This window comes from Oncorhynchus masou, chromosome 25 (genome assembly GCF_036934945.1).
Source record: "Oncorhynchus masou masou isolate Uvic2021 chromosome 25, UVic_Omas_1.1, whole genome shotgun sequence".
NCBI classification, from domain to species: Eukaryota; Metazoa; Chordata; class Actinopteri; order Salmoniformes; family Salmonidae; genus Oncorhynchus; species Oncorhynchus masou.
Window position 1 is genome coordinate 20,494,396 of NC_088236.1, and position 8,750 is coordinate 20,503,145.

Consider the following 8,750-nt stretch of genomic DNA (forward strand, 5'->3'; position numbering starts at 1 on the left):
CAGCCCGGTTCCCAAGCCCCAGCCCACTTCTGCAGCCCCAGCCCAACTTCCCAGTCCACAGCCCATTGCCCTAGTCCAGTTCCCCTGCCCCAGCCCGCTGCCTGCCTGACACCCTCTGGTTCTGTTTCACGATACAAACATTTTTTTCTGTCTGTCGACTCTGACCTTTCACTATTTCATGTGTCGATTTTTCCAAATGTCAACATATTGGCACTGTCTGTTAAACCAGTTGTGTTAAACATGATCTGATATTCATGTCTTGGGACCAAATAATGGATTGAATGTACAATGCACGTAAAGTCATCATGACTTTTTCCCCTTCTGAAAAACTCCTATATTCTCTCCTGTGAAACAGTGAGTCCCAATGTTGATGTTTTCATGCTCCTTGCCTCCATATGATTGGTATGTCATTATCACATTCTAACCACAGTGACCTTATAACAGTGACCTTTGAAAAACAGCACAATGACACCTTTACCCAAGTGTAACGAATGTTCAGCACGTGTCAGAAACAGTCGGACAGAAAACAGAGCTCTGTACATCACAATAGAGGAAATACTAGTCCCCTTCCCAGCTCCTCTGACTTCTTTGTTTATTGTCTTGGCCAAACTATACTCAGTGCGTAGAAATGTAAGTGATAGGATATTATTGCCTTGCTTCAGGCTGCCATGTTTTTATTCAATGTTAAAACTTCAACTCTTATTTCATAATCATTGTGATCATATGATGTCAATGTGTACCGTATGCTACTTCTGCACGTCTGCTAAAGTCCTGTACTTTGCAACTAAAGATACAGTGTTCAGTTTGACCACAAGGTGGAGTAATGGTCCAAGAAATAGTGGTGACTCAATGGAGATAATAGTATTTCTGAGGGAATGTACACAATCAGCACTAATGATAGACATCCCATGGTTTTTAAAGATTGCCCTTTAAAATGTTAGTATGTCAATTATTAATAGTTAATTCAAATTGGTCTAAATATCACTTGAGATTCAAAATATATCTGTAATATATATTTAACAAGGCAAGTCAGTTAAGAACAAATTCTTATTTACAATGGCGGCCTACCCCGGCCAAGCCTTAACCTGGACGACGCTGGGCCAATTGTGCACCGCCCTATGGTACTCCCAATCACGGCTATTTGTGATACAGCCCAGGATCAAACCAGGGTGTTTGTAGTGATGCATCTTGCACTGAGATGCAGTGGCTTGGACCGTTGCACCACTCCAGAGCCCTAGTGACTTCAAGTGATGACTTTAATGATTTGAAGTGATCTGTAAAATACAGTAGTGAAACATAAAAAAACTGTTCATAGAGTTGAAGTCAGAAGTTTACATACACTTAGGTTGGAGTCATTAAAACTCGTTTTCCAACCACTCCACAAATTTCTTGTTAACAAACTACAGATTTGGCAAGTCGGTTAGTACATCTACTTCGTGCGTGACACAAGTAATTTTCCCAACAATTGTTTACAGACAGATTATTTCACTTATATTTCACTGTATCACAATTCCAGTGGTTGACTGTGCCTTCAAACAGCTTGGAAAATTCCAGAAAATTATGTCATGGCTTTAGAAGCTCCTGATACACATCATTTGAGTCAATTGGAGGTGTACCTGTGGATGTATTTCAAGGCCTACCTTCAAACTCAGTGCCTCTTTGCTTGACATCTTGGGAAAATCAAAAGAAATCAGCCAAGACCTCAGAAAAAAATGGTAGACCTCCACAAGCCTGGTTCATTCTTGGGAGCAATTTCCAAACGCCTGAAGGTACCACGTTCATCTGTACAAATAATAGTATGCAAGTATAAAGACCATGGGACCACGCAGCTGTCATACCACTCAGGAAAGAGACACGTTCGGTCTCCTAGAGATGAATGTAGTTTGGTGCGAAAAGTGCAAATAAATCCAGAACAACAGCAAAGGACAGTGTGAAGATTCTGGAGGAAACAGGTACAACAGTATCTACATCCACAGTAAAACAACTCCGATATCGACCTGAAAGGCCACTCAGCAAGGAAGAAGCCACTGCTCCAAAACCGCCATAAAAAAAGCCAGACTACGGTTTGCAACTGCACATGGGGACAAAGATTGCACTTTTTGGAGAAATGTCCTCTGGTCTGATGAAACAAAATTAGAACTGTTTGGCCATAATGACCATCTTTATGTTTGGAGGAAAAAGGGTGAGGATTGCAAGCCGAAGAACACCATACCAACCGTGAAGCATGGGGGTGGCAGCATCATGTTGTGGGGGTGCTTTGCTGCAGGATGGACTGGTGCACTTCACAAAATAGATGGCATCATGAGGATGGAAAATTGTGTGGATATATTGAAGCAACATCTCAAGACATCAGTCAGGAAGTTAAAGCTTGGTCGCAAATGGGTCTTCCAAATGGACAATGACTCCAAGCATTCTTCCAAAGTTGTGGCAAAATAGATTAAGGACAACAAAGTCAAGGTATTGGAGTGGCCATCACAGAGCCCTGAGTTTAACCCTAAAGAAAATTTGTGGGCAGATCTGAAAAAGAGTGTGCGAGCAATGAGGCCTACAAACCTGACTCAGTTACACCAGCTCTGTCAGGAGGAATGGGCCAAAATTCACCCAACTTATTGTGGGAAGCTTGTGGAAGGCTACCCAAAACATTTGACCCAAGTTAAACAATTCAAAGACAATGCTACCAAATAATAATTGAGTGTATGTAAACTTCTGACGAACTGGGAATGTGATGAAAGAAATAAAGCTGAAATAAATCATTCTCTCTACTATTATTCTGACATTTCACTTCCTTAAAATAAAGTGGTGATCTAACTGACCTAAGATCGGGAATTTTTACTAGGACTAATGTCAGGAATTCGGAAAAACTGAGTTTAAATGTATTTGGCTAAGGTTAAGGTGTGTGTAAACTTCCGACTTCAACTACACTTGTAAGTAATACATTGACCTACACTACTGTTCAAAGGTTTGGGGTCACTTAAAAATGTCCTGGTTTTTGAAGAAAAAAAAGTCCATTAAAGTAACATCAAATTGATCAGAAATACAGTGTAGACATTGTTAATGTTGTAAATGACTATTGTATCGGGAATTGTTTTTAAATGGAATATCTCCATAGGCGTACAGAGGCCCATTATCAGCAACCATCACTCCTGTGTTCCAATGCCAAGTTGGGTTAGCTAATCCATGTTTATCATTTTAAAAGGCTAATTGATCATTAGAAAAACCTTTTGCAATTATGTTAGCACAGCTGAAAACTGTTGTGATGATTAAAGATAACCGGCCTTCTTTAGACTGGTTGAGTAGCTGGATCATCAGCACTTGTGGGTTTAATTACAGGCTCAAAATGGCCAGAAACAAATGACATTCTTCTGGAACTCGTCAGTCTATTCTTGTACTGAGAAATGAAGGCTATTCCATGCGAGAAATTGCCAAGAAACGAAATATCTCGCACAACGCTGTGTACTACTCCTTTCACAGAACAGAGCAAACTGTCTCTAACCAGAATAGAAAGAGGAGTGTGAGGCCCCGGTGCACAACTGAGCAAGAGGACAAGTACTGAGAGTGTCTAGTTTGAGAAACAGACACCTCACAGGTCCTCAACTGGCAGCTTCATGAAATAGTACCTACAAAACACCAGTCTTGAAGTCAACAGTGAAGAGGCGACTCCAGGTTGCTGGCCTTCTATTATGACGGCAAGGAAGGACTGCATGTTGAAGAATGTGTTATCAGGAATTGTTGTCTTGCAATGGAAGATGGGACACATTAAGTAATCAGGAACATATGGCAAAAACCTTCATTCATTAAAAGAACAAACTAATGGCTCTTTTCAATCTGTAAAGATGAAGAGTTACAGATTCTGCGATGGTAATGTAAAGGTAATTTCAGATTGAGCCGACATGTGCAGTGTTTACTGTGAATGCATTCTGTGGTAAAGAGGGAACATTGCCTTTAAATTTCAATCACGCTGTAAAGCTGATCTCCCTCGGTGCGGATTGAATAGAGCCCTTAAGCATATGAAGAAGCAGTATACATCCTATATACAGGAGGATATTAGTGACAGGAGGTAGAGTAGAGGTAAAGAATAAAGAGGTCATATAGGACACACACACACACACACCCTGGGAGGGAGGGCAGTGCCTGGGGTTCAGAGTTCATTGGAGCATGCCCAGGTGACCTGAACTGGCAGGAGCACAACCTCCCCCAGGGCCAGGTGGAACCATTAAATCCAGACATATAATAGTTTGTTTACTTGTTTCAACTACAGAAGAGGGCAAGGGTTTGTTTATACAATTTTATTGTAATTCAAAGTGCTAGCACAGCAGGATACTGTAATAAACAGATTGTGCTAAATTCTCCAGTAAGTCCCAGAGCAGCACAAGGAGTCCAAAAGTACACAGACAACATTAATTGATATTAGAGTAAAGATGGCATGAGCTAGAGTTATGTGTTTGTGCTACCCTGAGCGTACAGAACATTAATAACACCTGCTCTTTCCAAGACAGACTGACCAGGTGAATCCAGGTGAACGCTGTGATCCCTTATTGATGTCACTGTAGATGAAGGGGAGGAGACAGGTTAAAGAAGGATTTTTAAGCCTATAGACAACTGAGACATGGATTGTGTATGTGTGGAATTCAGAGTGTGAATGGGCAAGACAAAACATTTAAGCGCCCTTGAACGGGGTATGGTAGTAGGTGCCAGGCACACCGGTTTGTGTCAAGAACTGCAACACTGCTAGGTTTTTCATGCTCAACAGTTTCCCATGTGTATCAAGAATGGTGCACCACACAAAGGACTTCCAGCCAACTTGACACAACAGTGGGAAGCATTGGAGTCAACATGGGCCAGCATACCTGTGGAACGCTTCCTCCACCTTTTAGAGTCCATGCCCCGACGAATTGAGACTGTTCTGAGGGCAAAAGGGGTTAAACTCAATATTAGGAAGGTGTTCCTAATGTTTTGTACGCTCATTGTATATCTTTATAGCCCTACAGTGTAGAGGAAATGCATCATTGGGTCATTAGATATCGCTCTGTACGTGAGAGCCTACTTTAGAATGCTCTGGTGGGGTTTTCACAGTGTTATGCACTGCTATGACAAAACTGAACACAAATTCAGCAGAGCAGAGGTACATTGGCTTTGTGCCGAATGGCACCCTATTCTCTATATAGTGTGCTGCTTTTGACCAGGGCTACTGTATACTTAAGAAGGTGCCATTTGGAACACAGACACTGTGAGTAACGTTATCAAAGAGTCAATAGGCATTTCTTAGTGTGTTAGATAGTGTGACAAGCTCTAGGTGGTACTGTACGAGACGTTGGTGGAACGTGTGGACATGAAGGGCAGTAAACAAAGCTGCGGTGAGTCAGAAACAAGACAAAGCAGCTGTCATCTCTCTCTCTCTCTCTCTCTCTCTCTCTCTCTCTCTCTCTCTCTCTCTCTCTCTCTTGGTCTCTATCTCTCTGTCTCCCTCTGATAAGCTTTATTAGCATAAATGACAAGGCCACTGTTGCTAAAGCAAGCTGAGATAATGACATTAACAATAACAGCATAATGATCTTTGTCTGCTGCAAACACACACACAAACTCACACAGACAAACTCACAAACACTCACACAAACTCACAAATACACACACAAACATATGAAGGTAATTAAACACTATGTAAATAAATGCCCCTATCTGGTGAGACAGCTTGCACCTCGACAAAAAAAAAAAGAAAAAAAAGATAAGCAGTGAAAAGAGGTCTAATTTAGGCTCCTGGCTGTTCTCCATCATTCTGCTTGTTGAAAACAAACTTTGTTTGCAAAACAACATTGAAGGTAGTAGACGGTAGCTGGTGGGCTGACAGTCTCAGTAATGTGTTGCTTGCTACCAAGACTGCTATTCCATAGTATGTGTTATGCAGAGAGGTCTTTAACACCCAGCCAGGCAAGCAATCTGACATACCCCCTGCCTGCCTGACAGCTTAGCGTTTCCATGCCTGCTCCTACTGCCTGTTAGAATTTGTGTTTACATGGTTATTTATCACATTTTAGAGTCATGTGTAAGATAATTCGTGACAGCATTAACTTTCTTGATCCACAGTCACACCTGTATGCATTTGGTCTTTGGTATTGAAAGAAAAGGCTGATAGGGAATTGGGGGTTTGATCTGTGTCTGACTGTCAGTCACAAGATGCTTAAGGCATTATTACCAGAGACACTAAGATGGATCTGCTCACCAGAGTGGAACAGAACAACACTGCTAGGTGTAATACAAGGCACTAGGTGTAATAACAAGCACATGTAATACAAAGATATGATGAGATATGGCTCTACATAGAAAAAAGGCCAGAACGTGAAAGGGAATAGGGTAAGACTTTTCTTAAAGCCTGCAGTAATGTAGTATGATTCCTTTATAATATTAAAATGTTATACAATTTAAATGTTTATTAGCTACACCCATCTAGTATGGGGTTGGATCCCTCCAGAACAGCCTGAATTCTTTGGGGCATGTAAACATTGCTCAATTGGTTTCAAGGGACCATGCCACAAAAACATTCCCCACACCATTACACCACCGCCACCAGCCTGTACCTTTGACACCAGGCAGGATGAGGCCATGGACTCATGCTGCTTACGCCAAATCCTGACTCTACCATCTGCATGACGCAACAGGAACCAGGAATTGTCCGACCAGGCAATGTTTTTCCACTCCTCAGTTGTCCAGTGTTGGTGATCTTCTTGTTTTTAGCTGATAAGAGTTGAACCCAGTGTGGTCGTCTCCTGCAATAGCCCATCCGTGACAAGGACCGACGAGTCGTGCGTTCCGAGATGTCGTTCTGCCCACCAATGTTGTAATACGCCATTACTTACCTGTTTGTGGCCCGCCTTTTAGCTTGCACAATTCTTGCCATTCTCCTTCGACTTCTCTCATCAACGAGCTGTTGTTGCCCACAGGACTGCCACTGACAAGATGTTTTTTGTTAGTTTCACCATTCTCTGTACACCATAGACACTGTTGTGTGTGAAAAGCCCAGGAGGCCGGCTGTTTGTGAGATACTGGAACAGGTGCGCCTGGCACCAACGATCATACCACTCTCCAAGTCACTTAGGTCACTCGTTTTGCCCATTCTAACATTCAATCAAACAGTAACTGAATGCCTCAATGCCTGTCTGCCTGCTTTATACTGCAAAGCAACCAATGGCCACGTGACTCACTATCTGTAGGAGAGAACCATTTTCGTGAATGGGGTGGGTTACCTAATAATAATTTTCCTAAGCATGTATGACCCTGTTGTCATGTCTTATAATCATCTTATAATGATCCTGACTAAATACCTTCCATTTTAAGACAGTTGAAATTACAGAGGTGGTTACGGCATGGTCAGCCACACTGGCGGGCTGACATCTGAGCTACTTATGGGCTTTAGGTGCCAGGCTGCTGCACGTGATAAGGTGACCTGGCCTGGCCTGGCCTGCCTGGCATACTCTCTGACGCGGTGCCCTCTCTAACTTACTCTGACTTGGCCTGCTGAGTTAATCTTCGCAGGTTTCAACTGGATCTGAAGCCGTGGTGGCCGAGCTCATGCAGATCCGGCTGAGGTGTACCGGCAGTTTACCGACTGCTGCTAGTACTAGTGTGCTCTTTCTCTCTCTCTCTCTCTCTGTACAGCCAGAAGCATACTTACTGTCTACTCAGCTCTGAGTGTCTTAGATGTGGTTTGGACATCTGCTGGGCCTTTCCCAGAAGCTCTCTGATGTTATTGTCTGTCAAACCCAGAAGTTATTCTGGGGCTTGTTATTTTAAACATCGTCTTGAACTTTTCAAAATGTCATAATTTCTAATGTTTTTGTTATTTTGAACTTGTTCAAATAACTCTTTCCAAATTTTGGGAGTTGTTTTGCTTTGTTACACAACGTTGATATGATGATGAACTCTACTCTAGTATTGACAGTGTGTTGTTGGTAGAAAACTGCCCAATTGTTACTTCAATAAATGCGCAGAAACCAATATGTATTTGTTTTTTTGCAACACAGCAGAAGCAGCTAAAACATAGAATAGGAGTGGTGAAACAAAGAGCAGGGATGCAGAAGAAATCAAATCTCCAAGGACATCATTATCCTCTCATTTCTGGATTTGAAGTCCCTACACACAGCATGCAGACATATAAATATATTGCACTCTATTGTCCCCCTTGGCTGGTATTCAGAGGTTAGCCCAGAGTTAGTACCTCTCCATTACCTCTGAGTGCCTTTCAGAGAGGTCGGGTTAAAAGGGGAAGTCAAATTTAACTTTCACCTTGTGTTACCTTAATGTTAATTGAACATACTGAGCACAGACTCCTTTCCTCACAGTACTGTATGTTACCCCATGGGTGCGTCCCAAGTGGCACTCTAGGCGCTTATCAAAAGTACAGAAGTAGCAGCACCGGTACTCCCTGCATATAGCCTCATTATTATTATATACTCCCTGCATATAGCCTCATTATTATTATGTACTCCCTGCATATAGCCACATTATTATTATGTACTCCCTGTATATAGCCTCATTATTATTATGTACTCCCTGCACATAGCCTCATTATTATTATGTACTCCCTGTATATAGCCTCATTATTATTATGTACTCCCTGCATATAGCCTCATTATTATTATGTACTCCCTGTATATAGCCTCATTATTATTATGTACTCCCTGTATATAGCCTCATTATTATTATGTACTCCCTGTATATAGCCTCATTATTATTATATACTCCCTGCATATAGCCTC

At 42.0% G+C, this 8,750-nt stretch overlaps 1 long non-coding RNA gene across 1 annotated transcript; it reads right to left on the reverse strand.

The window, feature by feature from the left end:
- Positions 1 to 4,295: 4,295 nt before the first annotated feature.
- On the reverse strand, positions 4,296 to 6,820 carry LOC135513517 (uncharacterized). Its single transcript, XR_010451552.1, has 3 exons — positions 6,573 to 6,820; positions 4,848 to 4,903; positions 4,296 to 4,544 (listed from the first exon to the last, which is right to left on the reverse strand). It is a non-coding gene; the product is annotated as an uncharacterized LOC135513517 (long non-coding RNA).
- Between the last annotated feature and the right edge of the window lie 1,930 nt (positions 6,821 to 8,750).